A 7,820-nucleotide genomic window follows, 5' to 3' on the forward strand; every position below is an offset into this window, starting at 1 on the left:
AGAAATTGTAAGTATCGTAAGTATAATGGGCAACATGTCAGGCATAGTTTTACTAAATAATATTGGATGGAAGCGTGGCGATGCTCCATCCTTCAAAATTTCCTTAGTGTACACAGCATTTTCAACACCTCAGAATTAACACTTAAGCTAAACTGAAGCAGAGTATTCACACACACACACACACACACACACACACACATAGAGAGAGAGAGAGAGAGAGAAAGAGAAAGAGAGAGAGAGAAAGAGAAATCTATCTATTTAAGAGAGATAATGAGAAATCACAAGACTCACTTATTTTTATTGGTAATAACAATGTTCTTTACATCTGTTGAAGTGGCTTTATATGTATAAGTGATTTTCATCAGTGATGCCTTTTATAATACTGTCAAAAGCGAGGCAAACATACCCTGTTTCTTAGGCAAATAAAAGCTTGATTTTAACCTTCTGAATCTCTCATGATCCTTGAATGCAAACATCATGTATAAAAGCCTCAAATATCTAGTTACTAAACATATTTAAAATTTAACTATTAAAATAAGTTTAATCACTAAATAGTAGTATATGAGTTTAATAAAATTTGATTTTACTAAGAGTTTTAAATTATATTTTAGGATATCTGAGATATGTCACTTACAGTGAAAGAAAATAATGTGTCTCAATAAAATGGCAGTTCATATCATGTCAATTATATCATTTACAGTGAAAGAAAGAAATGTGACTCAGTAAAATGGCAGTTCATAGCTTATCAATTGCATTGTGAAGTGTTCACATTGGAGTCTCTATTGCCCTAATTAAACAGTTACATAGTTGTCACCTTAACAGGTCTTGGGAAGGTGTTAATACCTCCCTTTGTATGCAGAAAAATATGCCCCTTAGGTGGACTCATTTCAGCTAAAACTCTGTATAAGTAATCTGTTTCCTGTTTAATCATATATTCTTAGAATCTATATTATTGGTTGACATCTCAAAATTATATACAAATCTCTCCTATTTTTGAGACCTGCCCACTCTCTATAGGTTTCATGTCATTGGGAAATAATAAGATTGGGTAAACAAGACTGAATTTTCAGGGCTAACCTGAGTCTATTTTAGCAGTCCTTCATCTTGATCCCTTAACAAACTATAATTTTCTTACTAAATTTTCTCCTCATTTCCATAAACACCTTTTGCACTTCTCAGTAGAATTCATGTCCTACCTAAAAATGTGATTCTGAATTTTTTTTTTGCTTTCAAGACCCTTTTTCTCTCTTAAAATTATTGAGGACTCGAAAGAGCTTCTGTTTATGTGGATTATATCTATTGACATTACTCTATTAGAAATTAAAATAATATTTTTAAACACAAGAATACACATTTTGCCAGCCATCAGAGCAACAATGTACTCACAGTACATGTAGCCTTTTAAAACTTCATGGTTATCATGAGAAAATGAGAGTGAAAATGGCAAATAAAGTGTTATATTATATAAAACAGATTTGAATTCCCAGATCCCATGAAAGGGTCTTCGGGACCCCAAGTGTCCTCATGACATATTTTTAGAAATATTCCATACCATTATTGTCTTACATGTCTCTTCTCTTTGCAATGTTTTCCCCCATGGAGCATGTCTTGTTTAACTTTAGGTTTCAAGAACTCACTAGTTTATATTTCCATACACACACAAACACGCACACACACACACACGAACATGCAATATATTTCCAAATGTTTGTGTATATCACAAACATATTATATATATATATATGTTTCTGTGAAAATATATAGTCATCCCTCACAATCTGTGGAGGTTAATACCAAAACTTGTAAATACTCAAGTACTCCATATAAAATGGCATAATATGGCCGGGCGCGGTGGCTCAAGCCTGTAATCCCAGCACTTTGGGAGGCCGAGACGGGCGGATCACGAGGTCAGGAGATCGAGACCATCCTGGCTAACACGGTGAAACCCCGTCTCTACTAAAAAATACAAAAAACTAGCCGGGCGAGGTGGCGGGCGCCTGTAGTCCCAGCTACTCGGGAGGCTGAGGCAGGAGAATGGCGTAAACCCAGGAGGCGGAGCTTGCAGTGAGCTGAGATCCGGCCACTGCACTCCAACCTGGGTGACAGAGCAAGACTCTGTCTCAAAAAAAAAAAAAAAAAAAGGCATAATAATAATATTTCATATAATCTATGCACATCTTCTTATATGCTTTAAATAATGTCTAGATGACCTACAGTACCTAATAAAATGCTAATGTTATGTAAATAATTTTACTGTATTGTTTAGAGAGTTATGACAATAAATAGTCTGTATATGTCCAGTGCAGACACAGGGTTTTTCCCCTCAAAATTTTGACTGACAGTTTATTGAATCCACATATGTGGAATCCATGAATACAGAGGGTTGAGTATATATACAGCCTGTGCTGAATAATGATGCCAATGATGGACTGTATATATATAATGGTTGTCCCATAAAATTATAATACCATATTTTTACTGTGCCATTATATGTTTAGCTAGCTTTAGATAAACAAATACTATTTTGTTTCAATTGCCTACAGTATTCAGTATAGTAACATGTGGCACAGGTTTTTAGCCTAGGAGCAATAGACTAGACCATATACATGTGTAGTAGGCTGTACCATCTAAGTTTGTGTAAGTACACTCAATGATATTCACACATCTACAAAATAATGACTAATGACTCATTTATCAGATTGTATCCCATTATTAAGCAATGAATGACTGCATTTCTATATATATGTATATATATAGTTTTGTCATATTATATTGTAAAATGTATATACATAGTTTAGTGTACATGTGTCTGTGTATATATACAATTTTGTACAGCATCAACACTATAATTGTTATAAATATGTTTATCACATAAGGAAAAGATGGTTTTAGCTGTTCAACTAACAGCATACAAAGTTTAGTTTTACTAGAAACACTTTCCCCAAGCAATGTATTTGATATAAAAAAGTTGTATGTTATTGTATTAAATCTTTCCAAACAACAATAACATAAACAAAAATAATAAAACAGTGAAGGAAGTAATCATATGTTTTGCATCCTAAGGGATTGACAGCCAATAAACATGAATGAAGTCTTTGAGTGATTACTATCTTGCCATTCATGGACTGTAGAGGGAGAGGGTTAATAATTGGACCAAAAAAAAAAACAAAACACATTTTTACTATATTTAGCGTAGTATTCATATCATGGCTTTAGTTTCCTGGTAAAGTTACGTGTCAACTATTAACATGCATATGTTAAATTCAACACTTTTATTATGCTGAATTTTTTTACTCTGAAAATGGATTAAATTGACTTTTGACTCATCAAATTACATTTTAAATGTAGTAAATGATCTTGGTATTGAATATAACATGTTTGCCAAGAATTAATGTGTGATGAAATTAATCATTGTATATTGTATGTTAAACTTTCCTTTAGTGTGAATCTTCTGATGATAACCTCAACATTTTCCCTTCCTTCAGTTCTTTTTTCCTTTTTTCTCTTTTCTCTCATTATTTTGCATTTGATCTATATTATTTCATTCAAACTTCTGTAACAAAAATGCCATAGACTAAATGACTTATAAACAGAAGAAATTCTCACAGTTTTGGGGGCTTGGAAGTTCTCATCAAGGCACCAGGAGAATTGATATCTGGTAAGAGCTAACATCCTGGTTCATAGATGGCTGACTTTGTAATGTAACCTCACATGGCAGAAGGGGCCAGATATATCTCTGGAGTCTCTTTTATGGGACACTAATTCCATTGATGAGGGTTCTGGCCCTACATCCTAATCATATCTCAAAGGCCTCACCTCCTATTACCATTACTTTGGAATTTTGGATTTTACCGCTTTTGTGTGGACGTAAACAGTCATGCAACAGCAACGTTTATGATCCATTCTGAATTTCTGTGTTATTTTTCTGTAAACAATGTAAGGTCTATGTCTAGAAATACATTTGCTTTTACATGTGGATAACCATTCTAGCATCATTTGTTTAGAAAGTATTTTTAAATGTACCATGCTTGAGTTTTTCAGTGCTGTCTAGATCTGAGTATTTACTTTGAAAACATCTGGAATTTACTTTTCATTATCTCTTCATAATCCTTCTCCATTTTTTTACAGTATACCTTTCTGGATTTCTGTTAGGTATGTGTTAGATTTTGTTATTTTCTTTAAATCTGTGTCATACTTTGCATCTTTTGTTCCTGTTTGTTATATTCTAAATAATTTATTTAAATTTCTTTTTCTGTTAACTATTTATCTGCTAACTACTTATTTTTTAAATATAGTTTAATATTTAAACTACATATTAAATTGCAATTTCATTATATATATTTTAATACTATTTCTTTTTTTAACTTTTAGGTTCATGTGTACATGTGCAAGTTTGTTATATAGGCAAGCTGCAATAGTTGGCTTTATTTTCCTGTGTTAGTTCATTTAGGATAATGGCCTCCAGCTCCATGCATGATCCTTAAAGGAACTGATCTCATTAATTTTTATGGATGCACAGCATTCCATGCTATGTATGTACTACATTTTCTTTATCTAGTCTACTGTTGATGGGTGTTTGGGTTGATTACATGTCTTTGCTATTGTAAATAAGGCTGCAGTGAACATATGTGTGCCTGTGTCTTTTTGATAGAATAATTTATATCCCTTTGGGTATATACACAATAATGGGATTTTTGGGTTAAATGTTAACTTTGCTTTGGGTCCTTTCAGAAATTGCCAAACTGATTTCTATAAAGGCTGAATGAATTTACATTCCCACCAGCAGGGTATAAGCGTTCTCTTTTCTGTGCAACCTCACCAGCATCTGTTATTTTTTGACGTTTTAATAATAACTATCCTGATTCATGTGAGATGATATCACTTTTTGGCTTTGATTTGGATTTCTCTAATGATTAGTGATGCTGAGCATTTTTTTTTTTCATATGCTTGTATGCTGCACATATGTCTTCTTTTGAAAAGTGTCTCTTCATGCCTTTGGCCACTTTTTAATCGGATTGTTTCTTTTGTGCTTGTCGACTTAAGTTCTTTATGGATTCTGAATTTAGATCTTTATCAGATATGTAGTTTGCAAATATATTCTCCCATTCCGTAGGTTGTCTGTTTAGTCTGTTGATAGATTGTGTTGTTGATGTTGTTGTTTGTTTTGTTTTTCTGCACTGAAGCACTTTAGTTTAGTTAGGTCCCATTTGTCAATTTTTGCTTTGTTGCAATTGCTTTTGGTGTATTTGGCATGAAATATTTGCCAGTTCTTATGTCCAGTTTTCTAAGTTATCATCCAGGATGTTTATAGTTTTAGATTTATATTTAGATCTTTAATCCATTTTGAGTTGATTTTTGTATATGGTGTAAGTAGGGGGTCTAGTTTTGATCTTCTGCATATAGTTAGCCGGTTATCCTAGCACTATCTAATGAATAGGCAATCCTTTCCCCATTTTTTGTTTTTGTTGACTTTGTCAAAGACCTGATGATCATGGGGGTTCAGCATTATTTCGGGGATCTTTATTCTGTTCCATTGGTCTATGTGTCTGTTTCTGTACCATACCATGCTATTTTGGTCACTGTAACCTTGTAGTATACTTTGAAATCCTGTAACATCCTGCCTCAGGCTTTGTTATTTTTGCTTAGAATTGCCTAGGCTATTTGAGCTTTTTTCGGTTCTATGTGAATTTTAAGATCATGTTTTTTCATTCGTTAAATAGTGTCATTGGTAGTCTGATAGGAATAGCATTGAACCTATAAATTTCTTTGGGCAGTATGACCATTTTAACAATATTGCTTCTTCCTGTCCATGAACAGGGAATGTGTTTCTGTTTCTTTGTGTCATTTCTGATTTCTTTGAGTAGTGTTTTGTAATTCTTGTTGTAGAGCTTTCTTACCTCTCCGATTAGCTGTATTCCTATGTGTTTCATTCTTCTTGTGGCAATTGTGAATGGGATTGCATCTTGATTTGACTCTCAGCTTGGATGTTCTTGGTGTATAGAAATGCTGCTAATTTTTGCACATTAATTTTGTGTCCTGAAACTTTCCTGTATTTATTTATTAGCTCAAGGAGCTTCTGAGTAGAAACCGTGGGAGTTTCTAGTTCTAGAATTACATCATCTGAAAGCTGGAATAGTTTGACTTTCTCTCTTTAGTTTCTGCGGATGTCTATTAGGTCTATTTGGTCAGTTGTTGAGTTCAGGCCCTGAATTAAACTAAAAATAATTGTTAGTTTTCTATCTCAGTAATCAGTATAATACTCTCAGTGGTGTGTTGAAGTCTCCCAGTATGATTTTTTGGTTATGTAAGTCTCTTCATAGGTCTCTAAGAACTTGCTTTATAAATCTGGGTGCATCTGTGTTGGGTGCATGCATATTTAGGATAATTAGTTCTTGCCTTTAGCATTATATAATACCCTTTTGTCCTTTTAAATTTTTATTGATTTAAAGTCTGTTTTGAATGAAATTTGAATACCAACCCTTGCTTTTATTCTGTTTATCATTTGCTTGGTAGATTTTTCTCCATCCCTTTACTTTGAGCCTATGCGTGTATTGCTTGTGAGATGATTCTCTTAAAGACAGCATACAGTTGGGTCTTGCTTCTTTATTCAACTTGCCACTCTGTGACTTTCAATTGGGACATTTAGCTCATTTCTATTCAAGGTTAGTGTATTAGTCTGTTCTTACACTGCCAGTAAAGATAAACCTGGGACTGGGTAATTTATAAAGGAAATAAGTTTAATGGACTAACAGTTCCACATGGCTGGGGATGCGTGGGCCCAGTCCACAAAAGGTGAAGCAAAGGCATGTCTTACATGGTGACAGGGAAGAGAACTTGTGTAGTGGAACTCCCATTTAAAAAACCTTCAGATCGTGTGAGACTTATTCATTACCAGGAGAATGGCATGGGGGAAACTTCCCCTGTGATTCAATTATCTCCACTGTCCCTGCCCTTGACGCATGGGGATTATTACAATTCAAGGTGAGATTAGGGTAAGGACACAGCCAAACCTATCATTCTGCCCCAGCACCTCCCAAATCTCATGGCCTCACGTTTCAAGACCAATCATGCCTTTCCAACAGTTCCGTGAAGTCTTAACTCATTTCAGCATTAACTCAAAACTCCACAGTCCAAAGCCTCGTCTGAGTCTGCCTATGAACCTGTAAAATCAAAAGCAGGTTAGTTACTTCCTAGATACAATGAAATAACGAGTATTTGGGTAAATACCCATTTCATACCCATTTCAAATGGGAGAAATTGGCCTAAACAAAGAAACTACAGGCCCCATACAAATCCAAAATCCAGTGGGGCAGTCATATCTTAAAGCTCCAGAATTATCTCCTTTGACTCCATGTCTCACATCCAGGTCACCCTGATGCAACAATTAGGTTCCCATGGTCTTGGGCAGCTCTGCCTCTGTGGCTTTACAGGGTATAGCCCCTCTCCAGGCTGCTTTCACAGGCTTGTGTTGAGTGTCTCTGGCTTTTCCAAGTACACAGTACAAGCTGTCAGTGAATCTACCATTCTGGGGTTTGGAGGACGATGGCCCTCTTCTCACAGTTCCACTAGGCAGTGCCCCAGTGGGGACTCTGTCTGGGGATCCACAATTCCCTTCTGCACTGCCCTAGCAGTGGTTTTCCATTAGGGTCCTGCCCCTGCAGCAAACTTCAGCCTGGACATACAAGTATTTCCATATGTCCTCTGAAATCTAGGTGGAGGTTCCCAAATCTCAATTTTTGATTTCTGTGCACCTGCATGCCCAATGCCACATGTAAGCTGCTAAGACTTGGAAGTTGCACCCTTTGAAGCTTGAGCTTGAA

The sequence above is a fragment of the Rhinopithecus bieti genome, unplaced genomic scaffold, assembly GCF_001698545.2.
Source record: "Rhinopithecus bieti isolate Rb0 unplaced genomic scaffold, ASM169854v2 scaffold_12003, whole genome shotgun sequence".
In the NCBI taxonomy this organism is placed as follows: Eukaryota; Metazoa; Chordata; class Mammalia; order Primates; family Cercopithecidae; genus Rhinopithecus; species Rhinopithecus bieti.